We start from the raw sequence: 7294 nt of genomic DNA on the forward strand, positions 1-7294 counted from the left end.
AAGGACCAATGGGGAAAGAAGATACTTTCAAATCTGGGGTAGGGGGGAGTTTTTGTTTGTGCTCTCTTTGTGTGTTCCTTCTCAGGACAAAGAGAGAGACCAAGCAGGTAACCCAGCTCCTACTGAAAGGATACATCTAAAATTACAGAAAATGTAAGTAATAGCAAGGAAATGTGTTAGATTATCTTTTGTTTTAGCTTGTGAATTTTCCCTATGCTAAGAGAGAGGTTTATTCCTGTTTTTGTAACTTTGAAGTTGAGCCTAGAGGGGAATCCTCTGTGTTTTAAATCTTTTTATTACCCTTTAAAATTATCTTCCATCCTGATTTTACAGAGGTGCTTCTTTTACTTTTTTCTTTATAATAAAGTTCTTCTTTTAAGAACCTGTTTTATTTTAGTGTCCTAAACATAAAGGGTCTGGTCTGTACTTCTATTAAAAGCAATTGGTTGGTATATTATTCTCAAGCCTCCCCAGGAAAGGGGGTGAAGGGACTTGGGGGGATATTTTGGGGAAATAGGATCTCCAAGTGGTCCTTTTACTGAATCTTTGTCTAAATCACTTGGTGGTGGCAGCAATACCGTCAAAGAACAAGGGAAGGATTTGTGCCTGGGGGGAGTTTTTAACCTAAGCTGATAGAAATAAACTTAGGGTTTTTTTCATGCAGGTCCCCACATCTGTACCTCAGAGTTCAGAGTGGGGAGGGAACCCTGACAGAGGCAGACTACTGCAGAGCAGCCACTGGCAGAAGACCCCAAGAGAGAAAGAACTGCCATGCTTGGCCATGAGGAGGTGCCAGTGGTAAGTCACTTGTACTTAGACTTTCCTTTCAGCAACTGCTGCTGTGTTTGTTTCCCTTTTCTCTTACTCTCACTACACATTTGGCTGTATATATTTAGAAAGGGAACTACAAAATTAGCACCCAGAGGATAACTAACTTCTATTTTCCCCTTACATTTATTTCTTCCTTCTCTCCTTAACATTTTAATGTAATGTTGTTGGATGAAAATATGTATTTCCATATTATTACTGGAATTAATTGCATTTCCTGTCATTATGCCCATCAGCTGAAAAATCTAAAATGTGAAAGATTAAAAATTCAATAGTTAAAATGCAGCTTTTATTTCTAAGGATATTTTATGAGACTGCTCATAGCAACGAAACACCCATTTAGATTTTCTTTTTCTGTCTGTTAAAATGCAGCAATGAAAGTATGTACAAATCCAATTCAGTAAAGTTATCAAAAGTTTAATGCTCTGTTTCAGAAAAAGCACTTAAGCACAGGCATAAGTCATGACAGAAATGAAACGTTAAGCACAGGCTTAAGTGTTTTGCTGAACTGATGCCTAAATGAAGAACATCTAGTTCAGGGGTCGGCAAACTCTGGCACGCGGCTCACCAGGGTAAGCACCCTGGCAGGCCGGGCCAGTTTATTTACCTGCCGCATTGGCAGGTTCAGCGGATCGCAGCTCTCCCTGGCTGCGGTTCGCCGTCGCAGGCCAATGGGGTGGTGAGAAGCGCCGCAGGCCGAGGGATGTGCTGGCTGCAGCTTCCCGCCTCCCGCATTGGCCTGGGACGGTGAACCGCGACCAGTGGGAGCTGTGGTCCACCGAACCTGCCGACGCGGCAGATAAACAAATTGGCCTGGCCCACCAGGGTGCTTACCCTGGTGAGCTGCGTGCCAGAGGTTGCTGACCCCTGATCTAGTTATAATGTGCTACCAGCAGAACTCTTTTTATTTATGCAATTTTAATGAATCTGAAAATTTATTCTGATTTCTTATTAGCCTGATCCAAAGCCCACTGAAAACAATGGGCGTCTTACCATTGATTTCAAAAGGCTTTGGATCAGGCCCTAATCTGCACAGAGGGAAATAACCTACAGCTTATTCCAACCTGCAGGTGATAGGGATAGCACTCTGTAGCCAATTTCTAAATGATTCTCAACCAGTGGATACCCAACCACAAGCTCAGCTGTATTTACAGATCTTTATTGGTTTAAATGCTTTCAGGTTCTATTCTAGAAATATGCCAGTAAAGAAATACCCGTGCCCAAATTAATTTATACATGCACATATTTTGTGTGGGGGGGGGGAAGGGTTCTGCCTGCTCATTATGTGCAAACATCAGAAGCCAAATGAACATGTCTCTTGGAGGTGCAGTGCCATAGTCTGTATCTTGAAAAGAATTGCATTTAACCATTTCCCTTTTGTGTTAACATTTAATATGTGTAGACTTGGCAGAATTTGGTTTTTAACTTTTAATAACTGACCGATAATGTGTTTTATTTTTCAGCATTTTTTCAATCTTTATTCATTGAAATTGTCAGTTATGCACAAATATGGGGGAGTGAAACAATAATTATTTAATGACAGTGGGCCTTGAGATTCAAACTTAAAGCTTTATAACCATTAAAACACAAATGGCATATTTTGACATGTGATATTGACAAAGTAAATATCCCTCTATGAAACTCTAATAAGTTGTCAAGCAGCAGTTTTTACTTTGACTTTCTGTAAATTTGGATAATTATCAATTAAATATTTTTGTTGGTTTGTGTGAGTATGGTGAAATTTATGTTTACCAACATCTACAGATAAAAATCCAATCCTTCCAAGCCTAAATATGCATCCTCCTCCCTTGTAAGGTCCCTAGAGATAGTTTGTCATCAGACATCAGCTACTAATATTACTCATGTATGGAGCCAAACTATACAGTAAGTTTGCCAAATTTGTTATGATTGCAAAACCAGCACATTGCTTATAATCTCCTCTGCTCATCCAACCAAAATCACAGCTCTTACCAAAAAATCAACTATCATAATAAAGCAGGGCATGCTTGGAACTGAATGTAGACTTTGCAATAATAGTGCCTATTTGAACTAAATCACACTCCTCCTGCTTTATGTGATATTACCATGACCATTCAGCATTAACAAATCTAGCTGGGTAAATCCTGGCAGGAAGACAGCGTGGGAAAGTGCCAAATCTTTTCCAAGGCTTAGTGTTCACAACAAAAAGCCTAAAATATTCAGAATGCTTTTTTATTTTTTTTAACTACACATCAACCCAGCCTCTGCCCCCAGTTCACAGCCCCTTTGTGTTGTTCCAACTGGTTGGCTCTCCCCAGCTGAAGATTCCTGGAGCACCAAACCTTTCAAGAAGTACTAAAACCCCAAGTGCGCACAAAATAACAGTTTATCTAGCTCATCAGGAGACCATGGATAAAGTGATTATTATTACATGTGCTAGTGGGTATTTAGCTACTTTATTCTTTTAACTGGGATAAGCAGTCTATTTAACATAATATAATATGAATATGGCATTGTATTAGTATTATATTGTTTTTATTTGCCCAGACCATCCTGTCCAGCAGTGAGATGTGTAGGAGGTCGCTCAGTAGGAAGGAAATTTCCATTAAGATCTCATCGTAAAGATCCCCACCCATTGTCCATTCTCTCCTGAGCAGCCAATGTGGCCTCTTGGATAACTGAAATTATCTTTGCTTCCTAGTAGATAAAGTCAAACAGTACAGTGCAATACTTATATCCTGGTGGGATGGGAAAGAGAAATGATGTACAAGCACAATTATATAATATGCACAAAGTCTAAAAAATATACAAAGATTTCACCTTGTAGATCCTTTTCTATTATTTCACTGTAAATAGATATGTGCCTCTAACTGCCCGCCTCCGTAATCCATTCCCTACATAGACTCATATCCTTTAAGGTTAAAAGGGACCATCATGATCATCTAGTCTGACCTCCTGCACATTGCAATTCCCACACTGTGTTCCATGGTCCACGGAGCTTGTGCTGGTGGTTCACAGAGAACTGGCTGGTCAGATGGTGTTGGCTCTTCCTATTCTCTCCCAGATGATAGATTGCGTTGAAAGATATTTTAATATATGTGAACCAGTATTGGAATGGAGGCAGTCATAAATAGTAAGCAGGCAATTATTTCATTCAGAACCAAGGTCAATGCCTGGTTCCCAGGAAGCTATTCTGGCCCAAGAATTAACTCTTGTTAGAGAGAAAGGCATAGAGCAAAGTCTGATACTTGCAGCAGCTTCTCTCACCAAACTAACAATACCGACTTTTTTCAAATACTAAAATCTTGCTGGCATGCTTTGAGAAAGAACATGTATGACTATGTAACAGCTCCAACTTCTGACTCCTTCCATTAAATTATTAGTCAGTGACAAACTTCCAGCTAAAGACACAATATTACAAAAATTATCTTCTCCACACAGAAGATCCATAGACCGCCTTCTAACATGATAATATCTATAGCATTCTGTGCTTTCCATAGCTCAGACTATGGATATTTTTTGGCAGAGAAAGCCCTAAATTCTGAAACAAAAACATAGCTCCACTTACAGATTTCAGGTTGAGCTAATAGTATATAGTTAGACAAGTTTTAATATGACTTGTAAAATCAGCAATATACGTGAATTCTGCCCCACTCACTTATGTGGGGGCAATTCCCTATACTGTGCCATTGAAATCAATGAGATTACTTAGGGTACCCCTAGTACTCAACCTGAATAAAGGTGGAAGAATCATGCCCTGTATTTGAAAGTCATTAGTGGAAAAGAAACTCATAACACCAACAGACAGTTTCTGTTCCTTTTATTCATGTGAGTAAAAGGAAAGCAGGATTTTCCCCAAAATGTCAAACAAAATCACTTTTCTGACAATCAGCACACTTTAGTGCCCAGATGCTGTCACTTTTACTCATAGCTTGAGTGGAGTCCCATTGAAATCAGTTGGACTACTATGGAATACTTCACTACAAAGTGTAAGGGTATAGAATTGGACCTTATGAAAATACCAGAAACCATTTTTCAATCACACAGCAGGAAAAACTGTTGTAGAAAGAAATAGCTGAGCAGGAAAGACATAGTTTAAAAAAAATAAGTACAAAATATTACAATATTTGCAAGTGAACCTCACTTCTGTAGTGTCATTTAATATGGGTAGACATGAATATTCGCACCAAATAAATAGCAGATAAATAACAAGAGTTGCATCAAACTTTGAAAAGGTGTTGGCCTTAAAAAAAATCCTGCTGGAGATTATACATATTTTAAAAGTAAAAGCTAAGTTCACTCCTTTTCTACTGACTTTGTCCTCCGTGGAGTTGTATTGTGCTCTTTAGGGTATGTAACTTAGAGATGTCCAATTATTCACATAAGAAAAGTTGTGTAATAAGTTGCTGAACTATGCACCTTCTGAAACAAGTGTCCTTGCCAATAAAAATACAAAATATGCCTCCAAATATGCTTTAAAAGTGTCACCAGCAGAATCTACATCTTCCAGTTTTAGAATGTTCCCATATCTTTTCTCTTGTTTTTTATTACCAGTGTCATTATGTTAATCATCACCAAATCTGCTACATTCATTTCTCTTTTCCCATTGTGAGTAAAAGAAATGCTACGTTCTCTAGGTTAATTAGAGCATAATTCCCAAAGCCGCATACACATGCACAGACACTAGAATGAATACTTTATACTGGTTGGCCGGTTTTAATGCTGCTTTATCATTTACCATCTGTCAAAAACACAAACTAGTTATCTGTCTGTTTTCCCTTTGGATGGATACTGCTTGTTAGGGAAATAAAGGACTTCAAATGCCATCTTTCTTTGACAGGGAGTTGAACTGGGGGCTCAATCCTAGAAAGTGATGTGTACCTCATGCAAGGTGCTGAGCACCTTCATGCTCTATTGATTTCAAAGCCACCTGTTTCTCTCAATGTTTGATCTACATGGGCTTGGGAATAAGCCCACAGTTTGTCATAATATTTACTGTGTAGTTGTGTCCAGAGATTCATTTTTTAAAACCTACCTGATTTTCCCCTTATGCTTTCTGTATGTCAACAGTATCTGCTTTCTTCTCCATAATGTTGTTTGAGAAGCCATTGATTCAATTCTGGATTCTTCCTTACATAAGAATTACGGTGAGAGATTTGTTGCACTAGGGAAATGGACCTGGGCATTGTGACTATCAGTAAAATGTCATCTGACAATAGTAGCGCCTTTTATTCAAGCCCGAGATTAGATTTTTCTTTAGGGTGTCACAAACATGGAACTGATCATTCCTGGCTATGGGCAGTGTTCCTTGGAGGGAGCTCACAATGCAGTTAGGGAGCTTCGCTATTTTGGATACCAAGAAAGGATTTTTTACTAGCATTGGTCTGATAACTGCTGAGCTGGGTGTGTGCAGGTGTAGGTTCTGGACAGAGATTCCTCATCATGCAGAGCTTCCCTGCTTTTCTGGTCCTAGAGTTCTGTGCAGTTCTTGCCTTGGAATCTCTGTTCTCCATTCTGTATGCTAATGGAGATGCCTCCCGTCCCATCTTCAATGCAAATGAGGCTAGGGGAGTTTCCTTAATCCTGTCACCCTTATCCCAGGGGTTTGGGTGTGTCTCCCACTGCCTTTTCATTGCTTTTTGTAAGTCTTTCTTCTGATCGGTTTTGGTTCAAGCAAGGATTAAGGGGGCCAGGGGGGAGGTCTTTTGTGAGCCAGACAGGCTGGGTACTATGCCCTGCTTCCTCAAGAACACAGAGCTGATAGATAACACCTGGGAGCAGTGTATCCCTTTTCTTGGTTCAATCAGGAACAGTCCCCTGACCTAATAAGGGTGAGGGGAGGCACTTTCCCAGGCCTGGGCTCTCCCCGCATTTCTCTTCTGATGACAATATATTCACCCTGCTGTCTGATTAAATGTCCCCCTCACTGAGATGGGGATGAGTTTTTTCCCACTTATTCACCATGTTTTCATCTCTGCTGTATATTTTTGTCATATAATTTTCACTAATTATATCTTTCTTTACTTAGAAAAACCAGAACAAGCTAAATTTTGCTTGTGGTCCACAACAGCACCTGTACAGCTGCAGTGAAGTACAGGATGTGATTTGCTGAGTGCCAATGTACTTGTCCATGATTACTATACACCAGATAAGAAGGTGGTGCTGGCATTGCCCTCCAATAATTTCAAGCATCGTGTATTTCTGGTCAAAGAGAAAATTAAAAAAAAAACAATGTGAAAACTAAAAGATAATTCAGTCCACTGACTCTCCCTATTTAATATACTATTCCCCCTTGGGGCAGGTGCTTTCTGTTTCTAAAACAGACTTGCAGCATTGTTTTAAGCAACTTGATCTCAAATGTCATGCCTCCACATGCCCCAAACATTCTTCATTTGCTAAGTGAAAAATATACTGCATACATGGTGCTGCTAAAAAGTGTGCTTTATACAAATAAACAATACTGTTACAGAACTAGCCAGCAGCAACT

At 39.5% G+C, this 7294-nt stretch overlaps 1 long non-coding RNA gene across 1 annotated transcript; it reads left to right on the forward strand.

The window, feature by feature from the left end:
* Positions 1 to 392: 392 nt before the first annotated feature.
* Positions 393 to 7012, forward strand: LOC120398547. Its single transcript, XR_005594522.1, has 4 exons — positions 393 to 445; positions 665 to 798; positions 5878 to 5954; positions 6836 to 7012. It is a non-coding gene; the product is annotated as an uncharacterized LOC120398547 (long non-coding RNA).
* The last annotated feature ends 282 nt before the right edge of the window (positions 7013 to 7294 follow it).

Source organism: Mauremys reevesii, linkage group 1 (genome assembly GCF_016161935.1).
Source record: "Mauremys reevesii isolate NIE-2019 linkage group 1, ASM1616193v1, whole genome shotgun sequence".
In the NCBI taxonomy this organism is placed as follows: Eukaryota; Metazoa; Chordata; order Testudines; family Geoemydidae; genus Mauremys; species Mauremys reevesii.